This window comes from Cherax quadricarinatus, chromosome 25 (assembly GCF_038502225.1).
Source record: "Cherax quadricarinatus isolate ZL_2023a chromosome 25, ASM3850222v1, whole genome shotgun sequence".
NCBI classification, from domain to species: domain Eukaryota; kingdom Metazoa; phylum Arthropoda; class Malacostraca; order Decapoda; family Parastacidae; genus Cherax; species Cherax quadricarinatus.
Window position 1 is genome coordinate 40,867,147 of NC_091316.1, and position 24,913 is coordinate 40,892,059.

A 24,913-nucleotide genomic window follows, 5' to 3' on the forward strand; every position below is an offset into this window, starting at 1 on the left:
CCTGGGTTTGCTAACCATCCGGGGTTTGCTAACCATCCTTAGTTTGCTAACCATCCTGGGTTTTCTAACCATCCTGGGTTCGCTAACCATCCTGGGTTTGTTAACCGTCCTTAGTTTGCTAACCATCCTGGGTTTGCTGACCATCCTTAGTTTGCTAATCGTCCTGGGTTTGCTAACCATCCTTAGTTTGCTAATCATCCTCGGTTTGCTAACCATCCTGGGTTCGCTGACCATCCTGGGTTTGTTAACCATCCTTAGTTTGCTAACCATCCTGGGTTTGCTGACCATCCTTAGTTTGCTAGCCATCTTGGGTTTGCTGATCATCCTTAGTTTGCTAACCATCCTGGATTTGCTAGCCATCCTTAGCTTGCTAACCATCCTGGGTTTGCTAACCATCCTTAGTTTGCTAACCATCCTGTGTTTGCTAACCATCCTTAGTTTGCTAACCATCCTGAGTTTGCTAATCATCCTTTGTTTGCTAACCATCCTGAATTTGCTAACCATCCTGAGTTTGCTAACTATACTGAGTTTGCTAACCATCCTGGGTTTGCTGACCTTCCTGGGTTTGCTAACCATCCTTAGTTTGCTAACCATCCTGTGTTTGCTAACCATCCTTAGTTTGCTAAACATCCTGAGTTTGCTAACCATCCTTAGTTTGCTAACCATCCTGAATTTGCTAACCATCCTGAGTTTGCTAACCATCCTGAGTTTGCTAACCATCCTTAGTTTGCTAACCATCCTGAGTTTGCTAACTATCCTTAGTTTGCTAACCATGCTGAGTTTGCTAACCATCCTGAGTTTGCTAATCATCCTGAGTTTGCTAACCATCCTTAGTTTGCTAACCATCCTTAGTTTGCTAACCATCCTGAGTTTGCTAACCATCCTGAGTTTGCTAACCATCCTGAGTTTGCTAACTATCCTGAGTTTGCTAACCATCCTGGGTTTGCTGACCTTCCTGGGTTTGCTAACCATCCTGGCTTTGGTAACCATCCTGGGTTTGCTAACCATCCAGGGTTTGCTGACCATCCTTACCATCCTTAGTTTGCTAACCATGCTGAGTTTGCCAACCATCCTGAGTTTGCTACCATCCTGAATTTGCTAACCATCCTGTCTTTGCTAACCATCCTGAGTTTGCTAACCATCCTGAGTTTGCTAACCATCCTGAGTTTGCTAACCATCCTTAGTTTGCTAATCATCCTGAGTTTACAAACCATCCTTAGTTTGCTAACCATCCTGAGTTTGCTATCCATCCTGAGTTTGCTAACTATCCTGAGTTTGCTAACCATCCTGAGTTTGCTAACCATCCTGGGTTTGCTGACCATCCTGTGTTTGCTGACCATCCTGGGTTTGCTAACTATCCTAGCTTTGCTAACCATCCTGGGTTTGCTGACCATCCTGGGTTTGCTGACCATCCTTACCATCCTGAGTTTGCTAACCATCCTGAGTATGCTAACCATCCTGAGTTTGCTAACCATCCTGAGTTTGCTAACCATCCTGAGTGTGCTATCATCCTGGGTTTGCTAAACATCCTGGGTTTGCTAACCATCCTGGGTTTGCTAACCATTCTGAGTTTGCTAACCATCCTGAGTTTGCTAACCATCCTGAGTTTGCTAACCATCCTTAGTTTGCTAACCATCCTTAGTTTGCTAACCATCCTGAGTTTGCTAACCATCCTGAGTATGCTAACCATCCTGAGTTTGCTAACCATCCTGAGTTTGCTAACCATCCTTAGTTTGCTAACCATCCTGAGTTTGCTAACTATCCTTAGTTTGCTAACCATGCTGAGTTTGCTAACCATCCTGAGTTTGCTAACCATCCTGAGTTTGCTAACCATCCTTAGTTTGCTAACCATCCTTAGTTTGCTAACCATCCTGAGTTTGCTAACCATCCTTAGTTTGCTAACCATCCTGAGTTTGCTAACTATCCTGAGTTTGCTAACCATCCTGGGCTTGCTGACCTTCCTGGGTTTGCTAACCATCCTGGCTTTGGTAGCCATCCTGGGTTTGCTAACCATCCTGGGTTTGCTGACCATCCTTACCATCCTTAGTTTGCTAACCATGCTGAGTTTGCCAACCATCCTGAGTTTGCTAACCATCCTGAATTTACTAACCATCCTGCGTTTGCTAACCATCCTCAGTTTGCAAACCATCCTGAGTTTGCTAACCATCCTGAGTTTGCTAACCATCCTTAGTTTGCTAATCATCCTGAGTTTGCAAACCATCCTTAGTTTGCTAACCATCCTTAGTTTGCTAACCATCCTTAGTTTGCTAACCATCCTGAGTTTGCTATCCATCCTGAGTTTGCTAACCATCCTGAGTTTGCTAACCATCCTGAGTTTGCTAACCATCCTGGGTTTGCTGACCATCCTGTGTTTGCTGACCATCCTGGGTTTGCTAACTATCCTAGCTTTGCTAACCATCCTGGGTTTGCTCACCATCCTGGGTTTGCTGACCATCCTTACCATCCTGAGTTTGCTAACCATCCTGAGTATGCTAACCATCCTGAGTTTGCTAACCATCCTGAGTTTGCTAACCATCCTGAGCGTGCTATCATCCTGGGTTTGCTAACCATCCTGGGTTTGCTAACCATCCTGGGTTTGCTAACCATCCTAGGTTTGCTAACCATCCTGGGTTTGCTAACCATCCTGGGTTTGCTAACCATCCTGGGTTTGCTAACCATCCTAGGTTTGCTAACCATCCTAGGTTTGCTAACCATCCTGGGTTTGCTAACCATCCTGGGTTTGCTAACCATCCTGGGTTTGCTAACCATCCTGGGTTTGCTAACCATCCTAGGTTTGCTAACCATCCTAGGTTTGCTAACCATCCTGGGTTTGCTAACCATCATGGGTTTGCTAACCATCCTGGGTTTACTAATCATCCTGGGTTTGCTAATCATTCTGGGTTTGCTAACGATCCTAGGTTTGCTAACCATCCTGGGTTTGCTAATCATCCTAGGTTTGCTAACCATGCTTAGTTTGCTCACCATCCTGGGTTTGCTAAGCATCCTGGCTTTGCTAACCGTCCTTAGTTTGCTAACCATCCTTAGTTTGCTAACCATACTGCGTTTGCTAACCATCCTGGGTTCGCTAACTATCCTGGGTTTGCTAACCATCCTTAGTTTGCTAACCATCCTGGGTTTGCTGACCATCCTTAGTTTGCTAACCATCCTATGTTTGCTAACCATCCTTAGTTTGCTAACCATCCAGGGTTTGCTAACCATCCTTAGTTTGCTAATCATCCAGGGTTTGCTAACCATCCTGGGTTTGCTAACCATCCTGGGTTTGCTAACCATCCTTAGTTTGCTAACCATCCTTGGTTTTCTAACCATCCTGGGTTCGCTAACCATCCTGGGTTTGTTAACCATCCTTAGTTTGCTAACCATCCTGGGTTTGCTGACCATCCTTAGTTTGCTAATCGTCCTGGGTTTGCTAACCATCCTTAGTTTGCTAATCATCCTCGGTTTGCTAACCATCCTGGGTTCGCTGACCATCCTGGTTTTTCTAACCATCCTTAGTTTGCTAACCATCCTGGGTTTGCTGACCATCCTTAGTTTGCTAGCCATCTTGGGTTTGCTGATCATCCTTAGTTTGCTAACCATCCTGGATTTGCTAGCCATCCTTAGCTTGCTAACCATCCTGGGTTTGCTAACCATCCTTAGTTTGCTAACCATCCTGTGTTTGCTAACCATCCTTAGTTTGCTAACCATCCTGAGTTTGCTAATCATCCTTTGTTTGCTAACCATCCTGAATTTGCTAACCATCCTGAGTTTGCTAACCATCCTGAGTTTGATAACCATCCTTAGTTTGCTAAACATCCTGAGTTTGCTAACCATCCTTAGTTTGCTAACCATCCTGAATTTGCTAACCATCCTGAGTTTGCTAACCATCCTGAGTTTCCTAACCATCCTTAGTTTGCTAACCATCCTGAGTTTGCTAACTATCCTTAGTTTGCTAACCATGCTGAGTTTGCTAACCATCCTGAGTTTGCTAACCATCCTGAGTTTGCTAACCATCCTTAGTTTGCTAACCATCCTTAGTTTGCTAACCATCCTGAGTTTGCTAACCATCCTGAGTTTGCTAACCATCCTGAGTTTGCTAACTATCCTGAGTTTGCTAACCATCCTGGGTTTGCTGACCTTCCTGGGTTTGCTAACCATCCTGGCTTTGGTAACCATCCTGGGTTTGCTAACCATCCTGGGTTTGCTGACCATCCTTACCATCCTTAGTTTGCTAACCATGCTGAGTTTGCCAACCATCCTGAGTTTGCTAACCATCCTGAATTTGCTAACCATCCTGTGTTTGCTAACCATCCTGAGTTTGCTAACCATCCTGAGTTTGCTAACCATCCTGAGTTTGCTAACCATCCTTAGTTTGCTAATCATCCTGAGTTTGCAAACCATCCTTAGTTTGCTAACCATCCTGAGTTTGCTATCCATCCTGAGTTTGCTAACTATCCTGAGTTTGCTAACCATCCTGAGTTTGCTAACCATCCTGGGTTTGCTGACCATCCTGTGTTTGCTGACCATCCTGGGTTTGCTAACTATCCTAGCTTTGCTAGCCATCCTGGGTTTGCTGACCATCCTGGGTTTGCTGACCATCCTTACCATCCTGAGTTTGCTAACCATCCTGAGTATGCTAACCATCCTGAGTTTTCTAACCATCCTGAGTTTGCTAACCATCCTGAGTGTGCTATCATCCTGGGTTTGCTAAACGTCCTGGGTTTGCTAACCATCCTGGGTTTGCTAACCATTCTGAGTTTGCTAACCATCCTGAGTTTGCTAACCATCCTGAGTTTGCTAACCATCCTTAGTTTGCTAACCATCCTTAGTTTGCTAACCATCCTGAGTTTGCTAACCATCCTGAGTTTGCTAACCATCCTGAGTATGCTAACCATCCTGAGTTTGCTAACCATCCTGAGTTTGCTAACCATCCTGAGTGTGCTATCATCCTGGGTTTGCTAAACATCCTGGGTTTGCTAACCATCCTGGGTTTGCTAACCATTCTGAGTTTGCTAACCATCCTGAGTTTGCTAACCATCCTGAGTTTGCTAACCATCCTTAGTTTGCTAACCATCCTTAGTTTGCTAACCATCCTGAGTTTGCTAACCATCCTGAGTATGCTAACCATCCTGAGTTTGCTAACTATCCTGAGTTTGCTAACCATCCTTAGTTTGCTAACCATCCTGAGTTTGCTAACTATCCTTAGTTTGCTAACCATGCTGAGTTTGCTAACCATCCTGAGTTTGCTAACCATCCTGAGTTTGCTAACCATCCTTAGTTTGCTAACCATCCTTAGTTTGCTAACCATCCTGAGTTTGCTAACCATCCTGAGTTTGCTAACCATCCTGAGTTTGCTAACTATCCTGAGTTTGCTAACCATCCTGGGTTTGCTGACCTTCCTGGGTTTGCTAACCATCCTGGCTTTGGTAACCATCCTGGGTTTGCTAACCATCCTGGGTTTGCTGACCATCCTTACCATCCTTAGTTTGCTAACCATGCTGAGTTTGCCAACCATCCTGAGTTTGCTAACCATCCTGAATTTGCTAACCATCCTGTGTTTGCTAACCATCCTGAGTTTGCAAACCATCCTGAGTTTGCTAACCATCCTGAGTTTGCTAACCATCCTTAGTTTGCTAATCATCCTGAGTTTGCAAACCATCCTTAGTTTGCTAACCATCCTTAGTTTGCTAACCATCCTTAGTTTGCTAACCATCCTGAGTTTGCTATCCATCCTGAGTTTGCTAACCATCCTGAGTTTGCTAACCATCCTGAGTTTGCTAACCATCCTGGGTTTGCTGACCATCCTGTGTTTGCTGACCATCCTGGGTTTGCTAACTATCCTAGCTTTGCTAACCATCCTGGGTTTGCTCACCATCCTGGGTTTGCTGACCATCCTTACCATCCTGAGTTTGCTAACCATCCTGAGTATGCTAACCATCCTGAGTTTGCTAACCATCCTGAGTTTGCTAACCATCCTGAGTGTGCTATCATCCTGGGTTTGCTAACCATCCTGGGTTTGCTAACCATCCTGGGTTTGCTAACCATTCTGAGTTTGCTAACCATCCTGAGTTTGCTAACCATCCTGAGTTTGCTAACCATCCTTAGTTTGCTAACCATCCTTAGTTTGCTAACCATCCTGAGTTTGCTAACCATCCTGAGTATGCTAACCATCCTGGGTTTGCTGACCATCTTGGGTTTGCTAACCATCCTTGGTTTGCTGACCATCCTTAGTTTGCTAACCATCCTAGGTTTGCTAACCATCCTGAGTTTGCTAACCATCCTGAGTTTGCTAACCATCCTGGGTTTGCTAACCATGCTTAGTTTGCTAACCATCCTGGGTTTCCTGACTGCCCTGGGTTTAAATATGTGCTTGCTGGAGTCCCTGTGTCTAATCTGTGAGTCTATGTCTGTGGATCTGTTCATGTATAGCTATTTTCTCGAGGGCACAGTTAGATACAATTTTAATTAACATGGAAATCATATTTAGGATTTCGTAGAAAACTAATTTAGAAATCTCACCAATCCTGGCCAAAAATAACGTGGTATCATTTAGCTTTAACTTAGCCAACATGACTTCAATGGAATGTACAAATTTCGCGTAATTTTAATTGATTTCTACCTAGTTATTGTGACAGTACTTCTACGATCTCATTAAAAGGCCTGACTTATTCATTTGTAGTTTCGTGAAATCTGCAAAATAAAAGTTACTTCAGCCAAAAAAATATGTTAAAAAATTTTGGTGAATGAAGAGTTGAGGAGCATTTTAAGAAAAAGTAGCAATTGTAGCCGGGATGGCAGGAGCCTGGCCGTCCCCAGTGACGAAATGTCCTGAAATGCGATACATTTGTAACCAAATCAGTTGGTAGTCATTGGGTAGTAAAGCTGCGAGAGCAAGCAGACTGCGAGGCTGTGTTTAGGCAGCAAGTACGAGATACGAGGTTCACTTCTCTCACCACTCTTGAGGTGACAACGAAATCATAGCCAACTAGCAGTTCACTAGCAGTTTAATTCACAACAGAGAGAACCAAGGTTCTGTCACCAGGCTGGGCGAGGTGGATATCCAGCCTTCTTGCTCCTGCTTCCTCCTTTTCACTTACCATTACACAAGTAGGTGAATGTTAGTCGACTGTTGTGAATAATATCCTGGGGAATATCATACTTCATGTAAATAAGCAACTGATGGTGAATATATTCTTCCTTAATTAAACAATCCTGCTTTATGGAAGGAAATCGTAGATAAGCAAAAATATTTTAGCTAGAAGTACATACATGAGTGTCTGCATCAGGCAGGTTGCACCTATCAGGGTTCGATAACATGTTTTTATTTGCGTTCTCTTCTTGCTTGCCAGGCAAACACATCACTGATTGCCCGAGCTATTTTTAATTTTAAAGCATCGAGGGAGAGAGAGAGAGAGTGAGTGAGAGAGTAACAGGAGATGGGAGAAGACTAATTTGTATTAACTTCTAGTATTTTAACATTAAACATAATCTTTCACCTAGATTTGTTTAACATGACTTCTAGAGACCTCATAAAGTCCTCACATTGTTTAGAATTCAGACTTAATTTTGGATGGGAATAATTCATTAGATATATTTAAGTGACATTTTTTTCTTTATGTATCTCTGGATACATTATTATCATTTTTAATTAACACATAGGTCGTCTCCCACCAATTCAGGGTGGTCCGAAAATGAAAAACTTTCATCATCATTCACTCCATCACTTTCTTTCCAGAGGGCTGCTTTATACTACAGTTATAAAACTGCAACATTAACACCCCTCCTTCAGAGTGCAGGCACTGTGCTTCCCATCTCCAGGACTCAAGTCCAGTCAGCCGGTTTCCCCGAATCCCTTCATAAATATTACCTTTCTTACACTCCAACAGCACCTTAAGTCCTAAAAAACCATTTGTCTCTATTCTCTCCTATCTAACACGCTCACGCATGCTTGCTGGAAGCCCAAGCCCCTCGCACATAAAACCTTTACCCCCTCCCTCCAACATTTCCTAGCCTGACCCCCTAACCCGCCTTCCCTCCACTACAATATTTATATACTCTCGAAGTCCTTCTATTTCGATCCATCCTCTCTACATGAGCTAACAATCTCAACAACCCCTCCTCATCCTACTGGATAATAATTTTGGTAATCGCGCACATCCTCCTAATTTCCAAACTATGAATTCTCTGCATAATATGTCACCACACATTGCCCTTATTAACGTCATCTCCACTGCCATCAGCCTCCTCCTCGCTGCAGCCTTCACGACCCATGCTTCACACCCATATAAGAGTTTTGGTACCACTACTTTCTTCTACAATCCCTTTGCCTCTAAGGATAATTTTTTTTTGTCTCCACAGATACATTAGTGCAGTGGTTCAACTCGCCCTTCATAAAGCCATCCGCTGACAGCTGACAGATCAACTCCCAAATATGTGAACACGTGTAAGAATATATATATATATATATATATATATATATATATATATATATATATATATATATATATATATATATATATATATATATATATATATATATATATATATATATATATATATATATAAATATATATATATATATATATATATATATATATATATATATATATATATATATATATATATATATATATATATATATATATATATATATATATATATATATATATATGACAAGAAACAGATGATTGCTGATGTTATGAATGAAAAGAAGTTGGATGTCCTGGCCCTAAGCGAAACAAAGCTGAAGGGGGTAGGGGAGTTTCGGTAGGGGGAAATAAATGGGATTAAATCTGGAGTATCTAAGAGAGTTAGAGCAAAGGAAGGGGTAGCAGTAATGTTGAATGATCAGTTATGGAAGGAGAAAAGAGAATATGAATGTGTAAATGCAAGAATTATGTGGATTAAAGTAAAGGTTGGATGCGAGAAGTGGGTCATAATAAGCGTGTATGCACCTGGGGAAGAGAGGAATGCAGAGGAGAGAGAGAGATTTTGGGAGATGTTAAGTGAATGTATAGGAGCCTTTGAACCAAGTGAGAGAGTAATTGTGGTAGGGGACCTGAATGCTAAAGCAGGAGAAACTTTTAGAGAGGGTGTGGTAGGTAAGTTTGGGGTGCCAGGTGTAAATGATATTGGGAGCCCTTTGATTGAACTTTGTATAGAAAGGGGTTTAGTTATAGGTAATACATAAATAAGTATACAAGATATGATGTAGCGCGAAATGACAGTAGTTTGTTGGATTATGTATTGGTAGATAAAAGACTGTTGAGTAGACTTCAGGATGTACATGTTTATAGAGGGGCCACAGATATATCAGATCACTTTCTAGTTGTAGCTACACTGAGAGTAAAAGGTAGATGGGTTACAAGGAGAATAGAAGGATCAGGGAAGAGAGAGGTGAAGGTTTATAAACTAAAAGAGGAGGCAGTTAGGGAAAGATATAAACAGCTATTGGAGGATAGATGGGCTAATGAGAGCATAGGCAATGGGGTCGAAGAGGTATGGGGTAGGTTTAAAAATGTAGTGTTAGAGTGTTCAGCAGAAGCTTGTGGTTACAGAAAAGTGGGTGCAGGGGGGAAGAGGAGCGATTGGTGGAATGATGATGTAAAGAGAGTAGTAAGGGAGAAAAAGTTAGCATATGAGAAGTTTTTACAAAGTAGAAGTGATGCAAGGAGGGAAGAGTATATGGAGAAAAAGAGAGAGGTTAAGAGAGTGGTGAAGCAATGTAAAAAGAGAGCAAATGAGAGAGTGGGTGAGATGATATCAACAAATTTTGTTGAAAATAAGAAAAAGTTTTGGAGTGAGATTAACAAGTTAAGGAAGCCTAGAGAACAAATGGATTTGTCAGTTAAAAATAGGAGAGGAGAGTTATTAAATGGAGAGTTAGAGGTATTGGGAAGATGGTGGGAATATTTTGAGGAATTGTTAAATGTTCATGAAGATAGGGAAGCTGTGATTTCGTGCATAAGGCAAGGAGGAATAACATCTTGTAGGAGTGAGGAAGAGCCAGTTGTGAGTGTGGGGGAAGTTCGTGAGGCAGTAGGTAAAATGAAAGGGGCTAAGGCAGCCGGGATTGATGGGATAAAGATAGAAATGTTAAAAGCAGGTGGGGATATAGTTTTGGAGTGGTTGGTGCAATTATTTAATAAATGTATGGAAGAGGGTAAGGTACCTAGGGATTGGCAGAGAGCATGCATAGTTCCTTTGTATAAAGGCATCGGGGACAAAAGAGAGTGCAAAAATTATAGGGGGATAAGTCTGTTGAGTATAGCTGGTAAAGTGTATGGTAGAGTTATTATTGAAAGAATTAAAAGTAAACGGAGAATAGGATAGCAGATGAACAAGGAGGCTTTAGGAAAGGTAGGGGGTGTGTTGACCAGGTGTTTACAGTGAAACATATAAGTGAACAGTATTTAGATAAGGCTAAAGAGGTCTTTGTGGCATTTATGGAGTTGGAAAAGGCGATGACAGGGTGGATAGGGGGGCAATGTGGCAGATGTTGCAGGTGTATGGTGTAGGAGGTAGGTTACTGAAAGCAGTGAAGAGTTTTTACGAGGATAGTGAGACTCAAGTTAGAGTACATAGGAAAGAGGGAAATTATTTCCCAGTAAAAGTAGGCCTTAGACAAGAATGTGTGATGTCACCGTGGTTGTTTAATATATTTATAGATGGGGTTGTAAGAGAAGTAAAAGTTGAAAGATAATGAATCACACATAAAGGGGGAGTTGTCACAGTTGCTCTTTGCTGATGACACTGTGCTCTTGGGAGATTCTGAAGAGAAGTTGCAGAGATTGGTGGATGAATTTGGTAGGGTGTGCAAAAGAAGAAAGTTAAAAGTGAATACAGGAAAGAGTAAGGTTATGAGGATAACCAAAATATTAGGTGATGAAAGATTGGATATCAGATTGGAGGGAGAGAGTATGGAGGAGGTGAATGTATTCAGATATTTGGGAGTGGACGTGTCAGCGGATGGGTCTATGAAAGATGAGGTGAATCATAGAATTGATGAGGGGAAAAGGGTGAGTGGTGCACTTAGGAGTCTGTGGAGACAAAGAACTTTGTCCTTGGAGGCAAAGAGGGGAATGTATGAGAGTATAGTTTTACCAACACTCTTATATGGGTGTGAAGCATGGGTGATGAATGTTGCAGCGAGGAGAAGGCTGGAGGCAGTGGAGATGTCATGTCTGAGGGCAATGTGTGGTGTGAATATAATGCAGAGAATTCGTAGTTTGGAAGTTAGGAGGAGGTGCGGGATTACCAAAACTGTTGTCCAGAGGGCTGAGGAAGGGTTGTTGAGGTGGTTCGGACATGTAGAGAGAATGGAGCGAAACAGAATGACTTCAAGAGTGTATCAGTCTGTAGTGGAAGGAAGGCGGGGTAGGGTTCGGCCTAGGAAAGGTTGGAGGGAGGGGGTAAAGGAGGTTTTGTGAGCGAGGGGCTTGGACTTCCAGCAGGCGTGCGTGAGCGTGTTTGATAGGAGTGAATGGAGACGAATGGTTTTTAATACTTGACGTGCTGTTGGAGTGTGAGCAAAGTAACATTTATGAAGGGGTTCAGGGAAACCGGCAGGCCGGACTTGAGTCCTGGAGATGGGAAGTACAGTGCCTGCACTCTGAAGGAGGGGTGTTAATGTTGCAGTTTAAAAACTGTAGTGTACAGCACCCTTCTGGCAAGACAGTGATGGAGTGAATGATGGTGAAAGTTTTTCTTTTTCGGGCCACCCTGCCTTGGTGGGAATCGGCCAGTGGAATAATAAAATAAAAATAAAAATATATATATACGTATATACAAATATATATAAATATATATATATATATATATATATATATATATATATATATTTGTGTGTGTGTGTGTGTGTGTGTGTGTGTGTGTGTGTGTGTGTGTGTGTGTGTGTGTGTGTGTGTGTGTGTGTGTGTGTGTGTGTGTGTGTGTGTGTGTGTGTATGTGTGTGTGTGTGTGTGTACGTGTGTGTGTGTGTGTGTGTGTGTGTGTGTGTGTGTGTGTGTGTGTGTGTGGGTGGGTGTGTGTGTGTGTGTGTGTGTGTGTGTGTGTGTACTCACGTAGTTGTACTCACCTAGTTGAGGTTGCAAGGGTCTAGTCCAAGCTCCTGGCCCGCCTCTTCACTGGTCGCTACTAGGTCACTCTCCCTGAACCGTGAGCTTTATCATACCTCTGCTTAAAGCTATGTATGGATCTTGCCTCCACTACATCGCTTCCCAAACTATTCCACTTACTGACTACTCTGTGGCTGAAGAAATACTTCCAAACATCCCTGTGATTCATTTGTGTCTTCAATTTTCAACTGTGGCCCCTTGTTGCTATGTCCCATCTCTGGAACATCCTGTCTTTGTCCACCATATCAATTTCTCTCAGTATTTTGTATGTCGTTGTCATGTCCCTCCTATCTCTCCTGTCATCCAGTGTCGTTAGGTTGATTTCCCTTAACTTCTCCTCGTAGGACATACCTCTTAGCTCTGGGACTAGTCTTGTTGCAAACCTTTACATTTTCTCTAGTTTCTTTAGGTGCTTGGCTAGGTGTGGGTTCCAAACTGGTGCCGCATACTCCAATGTGGGCCTAACGTACACTGTGTTCTGAGGTTCTGAGGTTTGCTAGGTGCCCATATGCTGCAGCAGTTATTTGGTTGATGTGTGCCTCAGGAGATGTGCCTGGTGTTATACTCGCCCCAAGATCTTTTTCCTTGAGCAAGGTTTGTAGTCTCTGGCCCCCTAGACTGTACTCCGTCTGCGGTCTTCTTTGCCCTTCCCAATCTTCATGACTTAACACTTGGTGGAGTTGAACTCCAGGAGCCAATTGTTGGACCAGGTCTGCAGCCTGTCCAGATCCCTTTGTAGTTCTGCCTGGTCTTCGTTCGAATGAATTCTTCTCATCATCTTCACGTCATCTGCAAACAGGGACACTTCGGAGTCTATTCCTTGCGTCATGTCGTTCACAAATACCAGAAACAGCACTGGTCCTAGAACTGACCCCTGTGGGACCCCGCTGGTCACAGGTCCCCACTCTGACACCTCGCCACGTATCATGACTCGCTGCTGTTTTCCTGACAAGTATTTCCTCATCCATTGTAGTGCCTTCCCTGTTATCCCTGCTTGGTCCTCCAGTTTTTGCACTAATCTCTTGTGTTCAACTGTGTCAAACGCCTTCTTGCAGTGTGTGTGTGTGTGTGTGTGTGTGTACTCACCTATTTGTGGTTGCAGGGGTCGACTCTTAGCTCCTGGCCCCGCCTCTTCACTGGTTGCTAATGGGTCCTCTGTATCCCTGCTACATGAGCTTTATCGAACCTCGTATTAAAACTATGTATGGTTTCCGCCTCCACTACGTCATTTTCTAGGCTATTCCACTGCCTGACAACTCTATGCCTGAAGAAATATTTCCTAACATCCCTTTGACTCATCTGAGTCTTCAACTTCCAAGTGTGACCTCTTGTTTCTGTGTCCCCTCCGTGGAACATCCTGTCTTTGTCCACCTTGTCTATTCCTCGCTGTATTTTATATGCCGTTATCATGTCTCCCCGGACCCTCCTGTCCTCCATTGTCGTGTGTGTGTGTGTGTGTGTGTGTGTGTGTGTGTGTGTGTGTGTGCATATGTATACTTGCTGTGATATGTATGTTTGTATATATATGAATGTACCTTGTTCATGTACGTGTATCCTTGTGTGTATGCGTCTGTATTTCTCATGCATATGAGTGCATGCATATACATAAGTAAACACACACAGTTTATTTGGAATCCCGGGCTCATGTAAGGTATACTACCACCCGCGAGGATGCCACCCACAATAGTCGATTAACACTCTGGTACCTACTTACTACTTGGCATCAGGTAACAAGCCCAATGTTTCCACAAGTGCCGGGATAGCACCATGGACACTCAGTATGTGACCTGAGTGCGCTACCAGTCGAGCTAGGGGTCATGGGGTATTATCCTTCTCATAGAATACATCTGCAATAATATTTTGAAGCCAACTGGTAGAAACATTCTTAAATTACTGAATGAAAATAAAAGCACACCACTGGTGAAAATTTGAAGCCGATCTGACGAGTCATTCTACAATTTCAACACGGATTTAAACGATTCTAAAAAAAAATGAAACAGTTTTACTTGTATTTACACAGAAGCTGAAACTTAATAGGCACTATTATGGCAGCAAAATGTATTATCCATTATATGCTGAAACCTTTGCAAGAGATAAACAAAAATTTATTTAACGTGAAACAACGGGAATAAACAGTGGAACCTCGGTTTTCGTACGCCCTAAAATTATAGTTATTCTCTATAAAACTTATTTTTTTGTTAATATTTCTCATAAGAAATAATGAAAATCCAATTAATCCGTTCCATACACCCAAAAAATATTAACAAACAATACCTTTCATAGAGAATAATTATAGTTTTAGGGCGTACGAAAACCGAGGTTCCACTTGACCTAAATTTTTCACTCTCCACCGTTGACCAATTAAGTTCGACCTGTTTCTGAACTAACTTTCTCACACATCATCACTAACTTTCTCATTCCCACATCACCACTAACTTTCTGACTCCCACATCACCACTAACTTTCTCACTCCCACATCACCACTAACTTTCTCACTCCCACATCACCACTAACTTTCTCACTCCCACATCACCACTAAGTTTCTCACTCCCACATCACCACTAACTTTCTCACTCCCACATCACCACTAAGTTTCTCATTCCCACATCACCACTAATTTTCTGACTCCCACATCACCACTAACTTTCTCACTCCCACATCACCACTAACTTTCTCACTCCCACATCACCACTAACTTTCTCACTCCCACATCACCACTAACTTTCTCACTCCCACATCACCACTAAGTTTCTCACTCCCACATCACCACTAACTTTCTCACTCCCACATCACCACTAACTTTCTCATTCCCACATCACCACTAACTTTCTGACTCCCACATCACCACTAACTTTCTGACTCCCACATCACCACTAACTTTCTCACTCCCACATCACCACTATCTTTCTCACTCCCACATCACCACTAACTTTCTCACTCCCACATCACCACTAACTTTCTCACTCCCACATCACCACTAACTTTCTCACTCCCACATCACCACTAACTTTCTCACTCCCACATCACCACTAAGTTTCTCACTCCCACATCACCACTAACTTTCTCACTCCCACATCACCACTAACTTTCTCACTCCCACATCACCACTAACTTTCTCACTCCCACATCACAACTAACTTTCTGACTCCCACATCACCACTAACTTTCTCACTCCCACATCACCACTAACTTTCTCACTCCCACATCACCACTAACTTTCTCACTCCCACATCACCACTAACTTTCTCACTCCCACATCACCACTAACTTTCTCACTCCCACATCACCACTAACTTTCTCACTCCCACATCACCACTAACTTTCTCACTCCCACATCACCACTAACTTTCTCACTCCCACATCACCACTAACTTTCTCACTCCCACATCACAACTAACATCCCAGTGTCACTATCATCATCAAACATCTGAAACATCACTAAAAATCCTCAAAAATAAAAAACAAAATTATGCTCAAATAATTATTAAATAACTTTCTCCCATATAACGAGCAACTTTCTTCCACATCACGAGCAACTTTCCCCCACATCACGAGCAACTTTCTCCCACATAACGAGCAACTTTCTCCCACATCACGAGCAACTTTATCCCACATCACGAGCAACTTTCTCCCACATCACGAGCAACTTTCACTTCAGGAGCAACTTTCACTTCACGAGCAACTTTCTCCCACATCACGAGCAAATTTCTCTCACTTTACGAGCAACTTTCTCCCACATCACAAGCAACTTTCACTTCACGAGCAACTTTCTCATATATCACGAGCAACTTTCTCCCACATATCACGATCAAATTTTCTCCCACTTCACGAGCAATTTTCTCCCATATCTCAGAGTAACTTTCTCCCACATCAAGACCGAATTTTTCCCACATCAAGAGCAACCTTCCCCCACATCACGAACAACTTTCTCCGACATCACCACCAACTTGCTGTCTACCACATCACAATTCAGGTCACATCTTAAGGTTATCTCAGGCGAAAGAAAAAGTTTTCCAATTACTGGAAAAGACAATTTTCTTGGCGTATCTGGGTTTCATCTTCATTACCCAGCGTGAGTGTCGTCCCCGGGCGAGTTAACCACCTATAATGACCCTGTTGTAGTTGTTGTTGTCGTCCCCGGGCGAGTTAACCTCCTATAATGACCCTGTTGTAGTTGTTGTTGTCGTCCCAGGGCGAGTTAACCTCCTATAATGACCCTGTTGTAGTTGTTGTTGTCGTCCCCGGGCGAGCTAATCTCCTATAATGACCCTTTTGTAGTTGTTGTTATCGTCCCCGGGCGAGTTAACCTCCTATAATGACCCTGTTGTAGTTGTTGTTGTCGTCCCCGGGCGAGTTAACCTCCTATAATGACCCTGTTGTAGTTGTTGCTGTCGTCCCCGGGCGAGTTAACCTCCTATAATGACCCTGTTGTAGTTGTTGTTGTCGTCCCCGGGCGAGTTAACCTCCTATAATGACCCTGTTGTAGTTGTTGTTGTCGTCCCCGGGCGAGTTAACCTCGTATAATGACCTTGTTGTAGTTGTTGTCGTCCCCGGCAAGTTAACCTCCTATAATGACCTTGTTGTAGTTGTTGTCGTCCCCGGGCGAGTTAATCTCCTATAATGACCCTGCTGTAGTTGTTGTTGTCGTCCCCGGGCGAGTTAACTTCCTATAATGACGTTGTTGTAGTTGTTGTTGTCGTCTCCGGGCAAGTTAACCTCCTATAATGACTTTGTTGTAGTTGTTGTTGTCGTCCCCGTGCGAGTTAACCTCCTATAATGACCTTGTTGTAGTTTTCGTCCCCTGGCAAGTTAACCTCATATAATGACATTGTTGTAGTTGTTGTTGTCGTCCCAGGGAAAGTTAACCTCCTATAATGACCCTGTTGTAGTTGATGTTGTCGTCCCCGGCAAGTTAACCTCCTATAATGACCTTGTTGTAGTTGTTGTTGTTGTAGTTAGCGGGCAAGTTAACCTCCTATAATGACCTTGTTGTAGTTGTTGTTGTTTTCGTCCCCGGGCGAGTTAACCTCTTATATTGGACCTGTTGTACTTGTTGTTGTCGTCCCAGGGCAAATTAACCTCCTATAATGGCTTTGAAGTAGTTGTTGTCGTTCCCGGGGCGAGTTAACTTCCTATAATGACCTTGTTGTAGTTGTTGTTGTCGTCTCTGGGCTAGTTAGCCTCCTGTAATGACCCTGTTGTAGTTGTTGTTGTCGTCCCCTGGCAAGTTAACCTCCTATAATGACCTTCTTGTAGTTGTAGTTGTCGTCCCCGAGCGAGTTAACCTCCTATAATGACCTGTTGTAGTTGTTGTTGTCGTCCCCGGGCGAGTTAACCTCCTCTAATGACTCTGTTGTAGCTGTTGTTGTCGTCCCCAGGCGAGTTAACCTCCTCTAATGACCCTGATGTAGTTGTTGTTTTCGTCCCTCGGCCAGTTAGCCTCCTCTAATAACTCTGTTTTAGTTTTCGTCCCTAAGCAAGTTAACCTCCTCTAAAGACCCTGTTGTGGTTATTGTCGTCGTCCCCGGACAAGCTAACCTCCTCTAATGACCGTGTTGTAGTTGTTGTCGTCCCTGGGCAAGCTAACCTTCTCTAATGACTCTGTTGTAGTTGTTGTCGTCCCCTTGCAAGTTACCTTTCTCTAATGACCCTGTTGTAGTTGGTGTCGTCCCTGGGCAAGTTAACCTCGTCTATTGACTCTGTTGTAGTTGTTGTCGTCTCCAGGGAAGCTGACATCCTCTAATAACCCTGGACTTGTTGTTTTTGTCGGCCTAAGGAAAGCTAACTTCCTCTAATAACTCTGGTGTAGTTGTTGTTGTCGTATCCAACACTAACTACCATGGAGATGATGTTGTTGGCCTCAGACAAGCTGACCTCTAATAACCCAGAAGTTGTTGTTTTTGTCGTTGTCGGGGTTCTCAAGGCTAATACAACTTACTCGCTTTTCATCCTAGTTTTGCAGTATTTGGAAAAAAATTGGGAAAGAACCCGCACCTAACCTGACTTTTCTTCGCCTTACCAAACATAAGTTAACCTAATCTAGCATAACCTAACATTTCTTAACGTAACCTAACTTAACCTAATATTACCAAACTTAAACGTAATCATCAGGAACATAAATAAACCTAACCTAACCAAGCCTCGTCTAACATAACTTAACCATAGCTTACTTTTTCTATCCTAATGTGTATACTCACACGTATACACACACGAACGTGCTTGTGGGTATGTACGCCTGTGTGTACGTATACGTGCACATGCACACACGTACACATTCACGCAAACACACTAGGACAGCAACGTTAGAGGCGTTAAATCCTATCACAGAAACCTGTACGTCAAGAACGAAGCGAAGAGATGCCTTTTGAGAGAGCTCATAACTTTTCTTCCCGACAATATTTTGGCGATAAAGGACATCGGGGAAAGAGTTCTATCGGTGGAGTGAGGATAGTCACTAAAGATGAACCAAAATGCACCTGTTAACAACTGTCAGTAGCAAGTTAGCAGAAACAAGGCTTCATGGCCGTAAAACTGGCCATATTGTCACAGAAATTGTAAACAGTCTTTGGTAAATATCTTTAATGCCATCTTGGCCTCAGGACATTTTCCAGTGGTTTTTAAGACTGCTAGGATGATCTTTCTTGGTAAGCCCAATAAAGACATCCACCAACCTGGGAACTATAGACCTATATCTTTACTTGAAGTCACTGGAAAAGTTCTTGACAAAGTCATTTCCAACAGATTGAACTACTATATGGAGTTTAATCACTTTTTTACTGAAAAACAATTTGGCTTTAGAACACATAGAGGTACCAATCATGCAATAAATGTTATTTTCGATACTGTAGCAAGTCTAAAACATCAGGGGAATCTTGTCTTAATTGCCACCAGAGATGTTCATAAAGCTTTTGATAGCTTATGGCATGATGGCCTTATATACAAACTCATTGACCTACCAGACCATAACTGGACTTTTCTCAGAGTAATATATAATTTCTTAACTCAAAGAAAAATCATTCCCACCTTTCATGGCAGGTCGACAGAGCCTTTTATACCGACAGCTGGTGTCCCACAAGGTTCTTGTCTAAGTCCACTTCTGTTCAACATTTATGTGAATGACCTTCCTCAACCAGAGTTTAATGATACAATTGTGACACAGTTTGCAGATGATGTTATTCATGTCGTCTCATCAACTCCGGTAACAGGAAAATACAAGTATGAGAGAGTCATAGAAAAAATGAATATTGAACTTCGTAGAACATCTAATTGGGAAAAGAAATGGAGAATTACGACTAATCCTGACAAGGTCCTTGTTAGCACGATAGGATGTTTTGCATCAACAATTGAAGATAAAGGAGGTATCTCCATCAGAGGTACACCTGTAGCCATTAGAAACCCTAACAAGATTTTGGGATATGAAATAGACAGGCTGCTCCACTCAACATCTCATGTAACTAAAAAGATCAACATAGCCAAAGCCGGTCTTAGCAGTCTCTTTCGATTCAATCAAGCCCCTCAACATGTCAAAAAACATCTGTATAAAATGTTAATACGACCTATACTCGAATATCCTTGTGTCCCAATGTCATTAACAACAAAGGCCAATATGCTACGGTTACAAAGGGTCCAGAATAGAGCTCTTCGCTTCATTACCGATACCAGGAGGAGAGACAGAGTTAAAATGGCAGATTTACACATACAACAAGATATTACTGCCATAAATGTACGCCTTGACACCCTAAAAAAGAAACAACTCTATTCAATGCAAGAACTATACATGCCAGATAGAGAACATCCTATACAAGTGGTAAATACCACGGATTATATCATCAATACTCCTCCTCACAGGACTCAATAATGACTCTCCCACAGAGGATCCGTCGTTTTATCCATAAAGATGATTACCATCGACCCATGATATTGAGCAACCTCCCTGATGAAGAAGATTGGGTACCACCAGAACCCTTCTATGTATACTGAGAACACCATCGCCCCCAATTAGGGAGACATCTTACATAACAATCTAATGAAAAAATTATGCTATTTACCATGGCTGGACACCACCTGTAAGAAGCCATTGTCACAGAATTCTATAAACTGGCCAGAAAATTATTGCCTTCATTGTCGCATAAATATGCGTTGTGCAATCGAAAAAAAAAAAAAAAAAACAAAAAAAAAAAAAAAAAAAAAAAAAAAAAAAAAAAAAAAAAAAAAAAAAAAAAAAAAAAAGCAATTGCAACTTGTATAATTACTACCAATTCAGAGTCATGTACTTATATACCTATTATATCTATGTGACTCTGATGGGTTAGTATTCTACCTCTTAAAGAATATCTTATCATTTCACATACACTTTTTATATTGAAGATTGAGACACTTATGCAGCATAAGGGAATCTTTATTCAGGAAACGTTTCGCCACACAGTGGCTTCTTCAGTCCAATACAAAGAGGAAGGCGTAAGGAGAGGAGGAGAATGAGGTAATCAGTCCCTCAACCTGGAGTCGATGTGTTCAGTCCATCAATCTTGTAGAATGCACAGCATAGGGCCGTAGACGTGGCTTATATACTGTAGTTAGGTGAGGTGAAGCAGGCGGAGGCGGGGTCATAGTGGTACCATCCACTAGTCGAAGTAGGTCTTCGTCCAAAGGTTGAACAAGTGTTGAAGAATTCTTTGTAACAAGATCCCATGATGCTGCAGTGTCTGACAGTTGTGATGAATGGTTTGGTACCACTATGATCCCGCCTCCGTCTGCTTCAAGTCACCTCACTACAGTATATAAGCCACGTCTACGGCCCTATGCTGTACATTCTACAAGATTGATGGACTGAACACATCGACTCCAGGCTGAGGGACTGATTACCTCATACTCCTCCTCTCCTTACGCCTTCCTCTTTGTATTGGACTGATGAAGCCACTGTGTGGCGAAACGTTTCCTGAATAAAGATTCCCATATGCTGCATAAGTGTCTCAATCTTCAACTTGTCGGTTTTTCATACCATTCATCACAACTGTCAGACACTGCAGCATCATGGGATCTTGTTACAAAGAATTCTTCAACACTTGTTCAACCTTTGGACGAAGACCTACTTCGACTAGTGGATGGTACCACTATGACCCCGCCTCCGCCTGCTTCACCTCACCTCACTACAGTATATAAGCCACTTCTACGGCCCTATGCTGTACATTCTACAAGATTGATGGACTGAACACATCGACTCCAGGTTGAGGGACTGATTACCTCATTCTCCTCCTCTCCTTACGCCTTCCTCTTTGTATTGGACTGAAGAAGCCACTGTGTGGCGAAACGTTTCCAAGATACCCAAGAGTTGCACATGTGTCTAATTTATCAACATGTCGGTTCTCTGAACCATTCATCTACTTCCTCTTTGTATTGGACTGAAGAAGCCACTGTGTGGCGATACGTTTCCTGAATAAAGATTCCCATATGCTGCATAAATGTCTCAATCTTCATTTCCATCCTTGGTTTACAAAGACACGTAAGCAAACACTATAACATATTTATTAGAAAACGTTTCGGTCCTGGGACCTTGATCACTTCTAACATACAGAGGTAGGAAGACATTATATATAGGCGGAGAGTGAGGTGTGACGCACGTGACCTGAGGAATGTCATAAGAACATAAGAATGGAGGAACACTGTAGAAGGCCTACTGGCCCATGCGAGGCAGGTCCCCATCAAAAACAACCTCCGCCCATGATGAGGACGGGCGGAGGTTGTTTTTGATGGGGACCTGCCTCGCATGGGCCAGTAGGCCTTCTACAGTGTTCCTCCATTCTTATGTTCTTATGACATTCCTTAGGTCACGTGCGTCACATCTCACTCTCCGCCTATATATAATGTCTTCCTACCTCTGTATGTTAGAAGTGATCAAGGTTCCAGGACCGAAACGTTTTCTAATAAATATGTTATAGTGTTTGCTTACGTGTCTTTCTAAACCAACTTGTCGGTATTTATTACCAAGGTTTATACCATTTCCATCCTTACCCATCCTTCTTCCTTACCCATCTTACCAAAGCTCTGGTCATAAGAAGAACTCCATAGGAAACATTTCTGTTTTAACACATACTGTTGAGTTCCAGGAAGAAGTGGTGGTGTGCGTGGCCGCCTCTTACAGTGAGGGACAGAACCCACTGTCATATATCTCTGTGCTCAGGCACACCGAGGCTTACTGCTCCTTGTTTAAACATGGAGTACTTTCTACCTTCATATTTTTTGAGGAGGAAAAATAACCATTCCCTTATAGAGGATCTTCATTATGAGTATTATACAGTCTACTTGAGAGAGGCATCTTAAGTGCATTCCCCATTTTAGATGCACTTTTATTGATAGGTGTTGTACCAGTTATGGCCATAACATGGGACTAACACTCACTTTCATTTTTTTTTGCGATGTCAGTTGGCTAGGGCTTCGGAAATGAAGTGAAAACTCTTTGGTCAGGCCAGCCTGTTCCAGGGTGACAGAACTGTCAGACGCTCCCTCTTCCATGCCCGATGGAATAATCTTCAGAGAGAAGCAAAGCTTCTTAAGCAACACTTCAGGGAGAAGCAACACTTCCTTCTCCTTCTCTAATGTCTGCCTTAAAGTCGGCAGTGTATCAGACCGATGAGAAAAACACCTTGTTGTTACTCTTTCAAGATTGCAACTTGTAAGTGGTTAATAAAGAGCAGTTAGGAAAGGTTTGTAGTTTCAGATTTAAATTAGATCTCCTGTACTAAGAGTGGCTCACAATTCTCCTATAAGGAGACATTTAGGCATAAATGAATCACTTCCAGAATTTTCACGCACTTTGATTGACCAGGTTTGAGACAAGACATCAAGATATATGAGGCTTTATTCTTTTTTTTCCAGTTTCTCTGCCAATTCAGTAGTCTGCTGGCTGTAGGTCCTAGCTTTCTTTTCGTCTGCTTGGCTTGAGATATGCATATTCAACTTAGTTCCAGCCAATTTCAGCCTACTATCTCTTCTATCCACATGTTCCTCTTTCTGTTTTCCTGTGTTTCAAAGAGACCCTTGTCCTTCACGTCCCTGAGCTTCTCCTGTCCATGTGTATTGCTCAGTGTTGAACTTTACTATTTTATTAGTGTTATTTATATTTCTAGTGTCTTCAGGTGTGTAAATAACTGGGCTTCATATGTGTTAGTGCTATCCTAGTGACAGTATTTTTGCTCTAACGTAATTTTAATTACTATCCAGCAATTTAACCTGTAACTTATTCTAATGTTCCTTTTCATCCCATAGATCTATTTGATTCTTTAAAATCAAATAGATCTATGGTATAGTCACTGATATAATGGCGAAAATTGTTTACTGCAAGTAGATGTGTAAGAGACATATGCAACAGTTAGATATCTTCATTACTGAAACATTTCGACTACATGGAAGGCTTCCTCAGCTACATACAGAGGCGAATAAGTGTTGAGAAAGCAGTAATAGTGGAGAGGTTAAGATGACGTGAGCAGCCCAATAACACAGTACTTGAGGTCAGTCCCTCAGCCTGGAGAAGAGTTCAGATTCATAGTCTGGAGTAATGTGAAACTGAAGTATGAGACTGGAATCCTATTTACTGGCGAATGAGAGGTGTGGAAAGTCTCGAAGACATTCAGGGAGGCGTTGTCCACTAGTAGAGCAAGAAGAGAAGAATCGAAGAGTAATGCAGCAAGACTACTGGGCTGTGCTAGGCAGTTCTCACTCAAATCCAGTCTTTCTCACATATAACTAGGCATTAGGCAATGAAGTTGTGGAAGATGTCTTCTCTACGAAGATATCGTTGCATTGATGTGTTAGACAGGTATAATGACGAAAATGGTACATAATATATACACGTAGATGAGTAAGAAACGTGCAACAACAGAGTTTCTTCAATGCTGAAACATTTCGCCTACACGGTAGGCTTCTCTTTATTCCCCTCAACCCCCCCCCCCCAACATGTATACACAACAACAACGAGTCATGGTACGTGACGAGGAATCAGACTGGGCGCCTGTGACGAGCGGAGTTCCACAGGGGTCAGTCTTAGCACCAGTGCTATTTTTGGTATATGTGAATGACATGATGGAAGGGATAGACTCTGAAGTGTCCCTGTTCGCAGATGATGTGGAGTTAATGAGGAGAATTAAATCGGATGAGGATCAGGCAGGACTACAAAGATACCTGGACAAGCTGGAAGCCTGGTCCAGCAACTGGCTCCTCGAATTGAACCCCGCCAAATGCAAAGTCATGATGATCGGGGAAGGGCTAAGAAGACCGCAGACAGAGTATAGGCTAGGTGGCCAAAGACTGTAAACCTCACTCAACAATAATGGTCTTGGGGTGAGTATAATACTGAGCACATCTCCTGTGGAATACATCAAGGAGATAACTAACGCAGCATATGGGCTTCTGGCAAGCCTGAGAATAGCGTTCCGATACCTCACTAAGAAATCGTTGAGGACTCTGTACACCGTGTACGTCAGGCCCATACTAGAGTATGCAGCACCAGTTTGGAACCCACACCTGGTCAGTCACATCAAGAAATTAGAGAAGGTGCAAAGGTTAGCAACAAGGCTAGTTCCAGAGCTAAAGGGAATGGCCTACGAAGAAAGGTTAAGGAAAATAGGCCTGACGACACTAGAGGACAGGAGGATCAGGGGAGACATGTTAACGACAAACAAAATACTGCGAGGAACTGACAAGGTGGACAGACACATGTTCTAGAGATGGGACGCAGAAACACGAGGTCACAATTGGAAGCTGAAGACTCAGATGAGTCAGAGAGAAGTTAGGACGTATTTCTTTAG